General features: G+C 39.4%; 1 non-coding gene across 1 annotated transcript; it reads left to right on the forward strand.

The window, feature by feature from the left end:
* The first annotated feature begins 1214 nt into the window (after positions 1-1214).
* Positions 1215-1309, forward strand: LOC119359899. Its single transcript, XR_005172731.1, has one exon. It is a non-coding gene; the product is annotated as a small nucleolar RNA Z103 (small nucleolar RNA).
* Positions 1310-7447: the final 6138 nt, after the last annotated feature.

The raw sequence follows: 7447 nt of genomic DNA on the forward strand, positions 1-7447 counted from the left end.
ACCACCGCTCCCCCCCTCACCCTGGCCCAATTCAATCCAACCCCGCAGCACACCGTTACTGCCGCCGTCGACCCCTTAATCCCTTCCCTCCCTCGCACCCATGGCATTCACGCTCAAGGCCTCCGCCTCCCCCGCCCTCACCACTGCCTCCTCGGTGGCGTTCATCACCTTCTCAGCTGCCTCCGCGGCGCCGAGGGGCCGCGCCACCGTGACCAGGAGAGTCTCGCTCTGCGAGGCCGCACCCGCGACCTGCTACCCCGCGCCCGTGCCAACTCCGGCGCTGCTCCACCCGCGCCCGTGCCACCCACCGCTCCCGCCCCAGCGCTGGCGCCAAGGCCGTACCCGCCCACCATGACTTGGACAGCAAGTGGGACACCTGCCTCGACCTCTCCATCCGTTGCATCGCCTACGCCCCTCGTCGGCTTCGGGTGCCTCATCCTCTTTTGTAGGATCCCCTCCGTCCCATCTCTCCCTTCCCCTCGTTGCATCGCGAGATCTGTTCGCTGCGCCTCCATTTGTATCTCGAGATATATTAGGCCGGCTGCCTTTGCTCTGATCGACAGATTGGAGTCACGGATGAGTTGAACTCTCCCCTTTTCTCCTAAGATGACATACTTTCTTTCTTTCGCTGGCCTAATTACTAGAGTTGTAAGCCATAGTTCTGAGTACAAGCCATATAAATAACGGAAGAAAACCATGAACCAAATTACCAAAAGTCATCTTCTGGAGTGCTTTGCTGACTTTAACAGATGTAGAATTGATACCATCATAGAGACCCTTGTCAGATGTAATGGCTACAATAACATTCTTCTTGACATTTACCCATGGCACTTGACAATAGCAGCAAGACCGTACTGCACTGCCGCTGAACTATTGGCCTAGCTGTGCTCTGTACCTTGATTTGGTTTTAAGTAGCAAGGAGTGCCTTAGTACCTTTTCTGTCATGTGGTGTTAGTACTTAGCATTCTATTCTATTTTGTGTTGTACTCCAATTAGGTGCTTGAAATTTCGTTAGTACCTCCGAAATTATCTCATGCTTTTAAGATGTGCCATTGTGTTGATATATTTTATCTTTATTTATCGTTACATTTTATATGTTGTACCTATCTTGGTTTGAACTAGATAAGGATGATCCTTTACCTAGATGATAAACAATTAACTAGCTCAGCCTAAGCTATGATCTACAAATTTCTTGAAGGACACGTACTACTTTGGTGGACATGATAATCCTTACCCCAGATGATCGACAATGAACATGTTGAGTGCTATATTTTCTCTTAGGAGAAACCAAGCCAAGGCTCTGATCTGCCAAGTGATACGTCTCAGACATATTTATAATTTTTGATTGTTCCATGCTATATTATCTACTATTTTGGACATTATTGGGCTTTATTATCTACTTTTATATTATTTTTGGGACTAACCTATCAACCGGAGGCCTAGCCCAGAATTGCTGTGTTTTGCCTGTTTTAGGGTTTCGAAGAAAAGGAATATCAAACGGAGTCCAAACGGAGTGAAACCTTCGGGAACATGATTTTCTCAACGAATAAGACCCAGGAGACTTGGACCCTACGTCAAGGCACAAGAGAGGAGGCCACGAGGTAGGGGGCGTGCCTACCTACCCCAGGCACGCCCTCCACCCTCGTGGGCCCCTATTGCTCCATCGACGTACTCCTTCCTCCTATATATATTCACGTACCCCCAAACGATCAGATACGGAGCCAAAACCCTAATTCCACCGCCGTAACTTTCTGTATCCACGAGATCCCATCTTGGGGCCTGTTCCAGAGCTCCACCGGAGGGGGCATCGATCCCGGAGGGCTTCTACATCAACACCATAGCCCCTCTGATGAAGTGTGAGTAGTTTACCTCAGACCTACGGGTCCATAGTTAGTGGCTAGATGGCTTCTTCTCTCTTTTTGGATCTCAATACAATGTTCTCCCCCTCTCTTGTGGAGAACTATCCGATGTAATCTTCTTTATGCGGTGTGTCTATTGAGAACAATGAATTGTGGGTTTATGATCAAGTCTATCTATGAATAATATTTGAATCTTCTCTGAATTCTTTTATGTATGATTGGTTATCTTTGCAAGTCTCTTCAAATTATCAGTTTGGTTTGGCCTACTAGATTGATCTTTCTTGCAATGGGAGAAGTACTTAGCTTTGGGTTCAATCTTGCGGTGTCCTTTCCCAGTGACAGTAGGGGTAGCAAGGCACGTATTGTATTGTTGCCATCGAGGATAACAAGATGGGGTTTTCTTCATATTGCATGAGTCTTTCCCTCTACATCATGTCATCTTGCTTAAGGCGTTACTCTGTTTTTAACTTAATACTCTAGATGCATGCTGGATAGCGGTCGATGAGTGGAGTAATAGTAGTAGATGCAGGCAGGAGTCGGTCTACTTGTCTCGGATGTGATGGCTATATACATGATCATACCTAGATATTCTCATAACTATGCTCAATTTTGTCAATTACTGAACAGTAATTTGTTCACCCACTGTAGAATACTTATGCTCTCGAGAGAAGCCCCTAGTGAAACCTATGGCTCCCAGGTCTATCTTTATCATATTAATCTCCTACTACTTTGTTATTTCCTTTGCTATTTACTTTGCCTTTATTGTACTTTGCATCTTTATCACAAAAATACCAAAAATATTATCTTTATCATATCTATCTGATCTCACTCTCGTAAGTGGCCTTATAGGGATTGACAACCCCTATTTGCGTTGGTTGCGAGGATTTATTTGTTTTGTGCAGGTATGAGGGACTCGCGCGTAGCCTCCTACTGGATTGATACCTTGGTTCTCAAAAACTAAGGGAAATACTTACGCTACTTTGCTGCATCATCCCTTCCTCTTCGGGGAAAACCAACACAGTGCTCAAGAGGTAGCAAGAAGGATTTCTGGCGCCGTTGCCGGGAAGGTCTTCGCAAAAGTCAACATACCAAGTACCCATCACATACCCTTATCTCCCGCATTACATTATTTGCCATTTGCCTCTCGTTTTCCTCTCCCCCACTTCACCCTTGCCTTTTTATTTGCCCTCTCTCTCTATCCTCCCTCTCTTTCTCTATTTGCTTCTTTTTGCCCGCTTGCTTTTTGTTTGCTTGTGTGTTAGTTTGTTTGCTTGTCACGATGGCTCAAGATAATACTAAATTGTGTGACTTCACCAATAGCAACAACAATGATTTTATTAGCACTTTGATTGCTCCTCTTACCGATGCTGAATCTTGTGAAATTAATACTGCTTTGCTGAAGCTTGTCATGAAAGATCCGTTTTCCGGCCTTCCTAGTGAAGATGCCGCTACCCATCTATATAGCTTCGTTGATTTGTGTGACATGCAAAAGAAGAAAGATGTGGATAATGATATTGTTAAATTGAAACTATTTCCTTCTTCTCTTAGAGATCGTGCTAAAGCTTGGTTTTCGTCTTTGCCTAAAAATAGTATTGATTCATGGAACAAGTGCAAAGATGCTTTTATCTCTAAGTATTTTCCTCTCGCTATGATCACCTCTCTTAGAAACGATATTATGAATTTTAAGAAACTTGATCATGAACATGTTGCACAAGCTTGGGACAGAATGAAATTAATGATACGTAATTACCCAACTCATGGTTTAAATTTGTGGATGATTATACAAATTTTTTATGCCGGATTGAATTTTGCTTCTAGAAATATTTTAGATTCGGCCGCGGGAGCCACTTTTATGGAAATCACTTTAGGAGAAGATACTAAACACCTAGATAATATTATGGTTAATTATTCTCAATGGCATACTGAAAGATCTAATAATAAAAAGGTGCATGCGATAGAAGAAATTAATGTTTTGAGTGGAAAGATGGATGAACTTATGAAATTATTTGCTAATAAGAGTGTTTCTTCTGATACTAATGATATGCCCCTGTCTACTTTGATTCAGAATAATAATCAATCTATGGATGTGAATTTTGTTGATAGGAACAATTTTGGTAACAACGCGTATAGAGGAAATTTTAATCCTAGGCCTTATCCTAGTAATCCCTCTAATAATTATGGTAATTCCTACAACAATTCTTATGGAAATTATAATAAGATGCCCTCTGATTTTGAATCTAATATTAAAGAATTTATTACTTCGCAAAAGAATTTTAATGCTATGATTGAAGAATTTTAATGGTATGATTGATGATTTGGCTAGGAACATTGTTAGAATTGCTCTTGATGTTGATTCTTTGAAACTTAGATCTATTCCACCTAAGCATGATATCAATGAGTCTCTCAAATCCATGAGAATTTCCATTGATGAGTGCAAAGAAAGAACCGCTAGGATGTGTGCTAAGAAAGATGCCTTTATAAGAGTGTGTTCTTCTAGTTGCTATGAAAATAATGATGAAGATATAAAAGTTCTTGATGTGTCCCTTATTAAATCTTTGTTTTGAAATATGAATCTTGATAATGATGGGACTGAATATGATCCACCTTTACCTAGAAGGCATTCTAAGAATTCAGAATTTATTGATCTTGATGCTAAAATTGATAAAAGTGGGATTGAAGCAATTAAAACCATAGATATTGCTAAACCCACTATTATGGATTTCAAGGAATTTAACTATGAAAATTGCTCTTTGATTGATTGTATTTCCTTGTTACAATCCGTGCTAAATTCTCCTCACACTTATAGTCAAAATAAAGCGTTTACTAAACATATCGTTGATGCCTTGATGCAATCTTATGAAGAAAAACTTGAATTGGAAGTTTCTATCCCTAGAAAACTTTATGATGAGTGGGAACCAACTATTAAAATTAAAATTAAAGATCATGAATGCTATGCTTTATGTGATTTGGGTGCTAGAGTTTCCATGATTCCAAAGACTTTGTGTGATTTGTTAGGTTTCCGTGATGTTGATGATTGCTCTCTAAACTTGCACCTTGCGGATTCCACTATTAAGAAACCTATGGGAAGAATTAATGATGTTCTTATTGTTGCAAATAGGAATTATGTGCCCGTAGATTTTATTGTTCTTGACATAGATTGCAATCCTTCATGTCCTATTATTCTTGGTAGACCTTTCCTTAGAACGATTGGTACAATTATTGATATGAAGGAAGGAAATATTAGATTCCAATTTCCATTAAGGAAAGGCATGGAACACTTTACTAGAAAGAAAATTAAATTACCTTATGAATCTATTATGAGAGCCACTTATGGATTGCCTACCAAAGATGGCAATACCTAGATCTATTCTTGCTTGTTATGCTTAGCTAGGGGCGTTAAACGATAGCGCTTGTTGGGAGGCAACCCAATTTTATTTTTATTCCTTGCTTTTTGATCCTGTTTCGTAATAAATAATTTATCTAGCCTCTGTTTTGGTTGTGTTTTTTGTGTTTAATTAGTGTTTGAGCCAAGTAGAACCGTTGGGAAGACTTGGAGAAAGTCTTGTTGAACTTGCTGTAAAAACAGAAACTTTAGCACTCACGAGAACTGATGCCATTTTTATTTGAAAAGTTCTATTTGGTTAATTCGTTTTGCAGATGATTAATAGATAAATTCCTTACATCCAGAAATTTGTTTTAGAATTTTTGGGGTTCCAGATCTTACGCTTGCTTAAGTCATTACTCTGTTTTTAACTTAATACTCTAGATGCATGCTGGATAGCGGTCGATGAATGGAGTAATAGTAGTAGATGCAGGCAGGAGTCGGTCTACTTGTCTCGGACGTGATGCCTATATACATGATCATACCTAGATATTCTCATAACTACACTCAATTCTGTCAATTTCTCAACAGTAATTTGTTCACCCACCGTAGAATACTTATGCTCTCGAGAGAAGCCACTAGGGAAACCTATGGCCCCCGGGTCTATCTTCATCATATTAATCTCCTACTACTTAGTTATTTACTTTGCCATTTACTTTGCCTTTATTTTACTTTGCATCTTTATCATAAAAATACAAAAAATATTATCTTATCATATCCATCAGATCTCACTCTCGTAAGTGGCCCTATAGGGATTGACAACCCCTATTTCCGTTGGTTGCGAGGATTTATTTGTTTTGTGCAGGTGCGAGGGACTCGCGCGTAGACTCCTACTGGATTGATACCTTGGTTCTCAAAACTGAGGGAAATACTTACGCTACTTTGCTGCATCATCCCTTCCTCTTCGGGGAAAACCAACACAGTGCTAAAAGAGGTAGCAAGAAGGATTTCTGGCGCCGTTGCTGGGGAGGTCTACGCAAAAGTCAACATACCAAGTACCCATCACATACCCTTATCTCCCGCATTACATTATTTGCCATTTGCCTCTCGTTTTCCTCTCCCCACTTCACCCTTGCTGTTTTATTCGCCCTCTCTCTCTATCCTCCCTCTCTATTTGCCTCTTTTTGCCCGCTTGCTTCTTGTTTCCTTGTGTGTTAGTTTGCTTGCTTGTCACGATGGCTCAAGATAATAGTAAATTGTGTGACTTCACCAATACCAACATCAATGATTTTATTAGCACTCCGATTTCTCCTCTTACCGATGATGAATCTTGTGAAATTAATACTGATTTGCTGAATCTTGTCATGAAAGATTCGTTCTCTAGCCTTCCTAGTGAAGATGCCGCTACTCATCTAAATAGCTTCGTTGATTTGTGTGACATGCAAAAGAAGAAAGATGTGCATAATGATATTGTTAAATTGAAGGTATTTCCTTTTTCGCTCAGAGATCGTGCTAAAACTTTGCCTAAAAATACTATTGATTCATGGAACAAGTGCAAAGATGCTTTTATCTCTAAGTATTTTCCTCCTGCTAAGATCATCTCTCTTAGAAACGATATTATGAATTTTAAGCAACTTGATCATGAACATGTTGCACAAGCTTGGGAGAGAATGAAATTAATGATACATAATTGCCCTACTCATGGTTTAAATTTATGGATGATTATACAAAAAATTTATGTTGGATTGAATTTTGATTCTAGAAATCTTTAGATTCGGCCGTGGGAGGCACTTTTATGGAAATAACTTTAGGAGAAGCTACTAAACTCTTAGATAATATTATGGTAAATTATTCTCAATGGCATACTGAAAGATCTACTAATAAAAAGGTGCATGCGATAGAAGAAATTAATGTTTTGATTGAAAAGATGGATGAACTTATGAAATTGTTTGCTAATAAGAGTGTTTCTTCTGATCTTAATGATATGCCCTTGTCTACTTTGATTGAGAATAATAATGAATCTATGGATGTGAAATTTGTTGGTAGGAACAATTTTGGTAACAACGCGTATAGAGGAAATTTCAATCCTAGGCCTTATCCTAGTAATCCCTCTAATAATTATGGTAATTCCTACAACAATTCTTATGGAAATTATAATAAGATGCCCTCTGATTTTGATTCTAATATTAAAGAATTTATTACTTCACAAAAGAATTTTAATGCTATGATTGAAGAAAAATTGCTTAAGATTGATGATTTGGCTAGG

The sequence above is a fragment of the Triticum dicoccoides genome, chromosome 2A (assembly GCF_002162155.2).
Source record: "Triticum dicoccoides isolate Atlit2015 ecotype Zavitan chromosome 2A, WEW_v2.0, whole genome shotgun sequence".
Lineage (NCBI taxonomy): Eukaryota > Viridiplantae > Streptophyta > Magnoliopsida > Poales > Poaceae > Triticum > Triticum dicoccoides.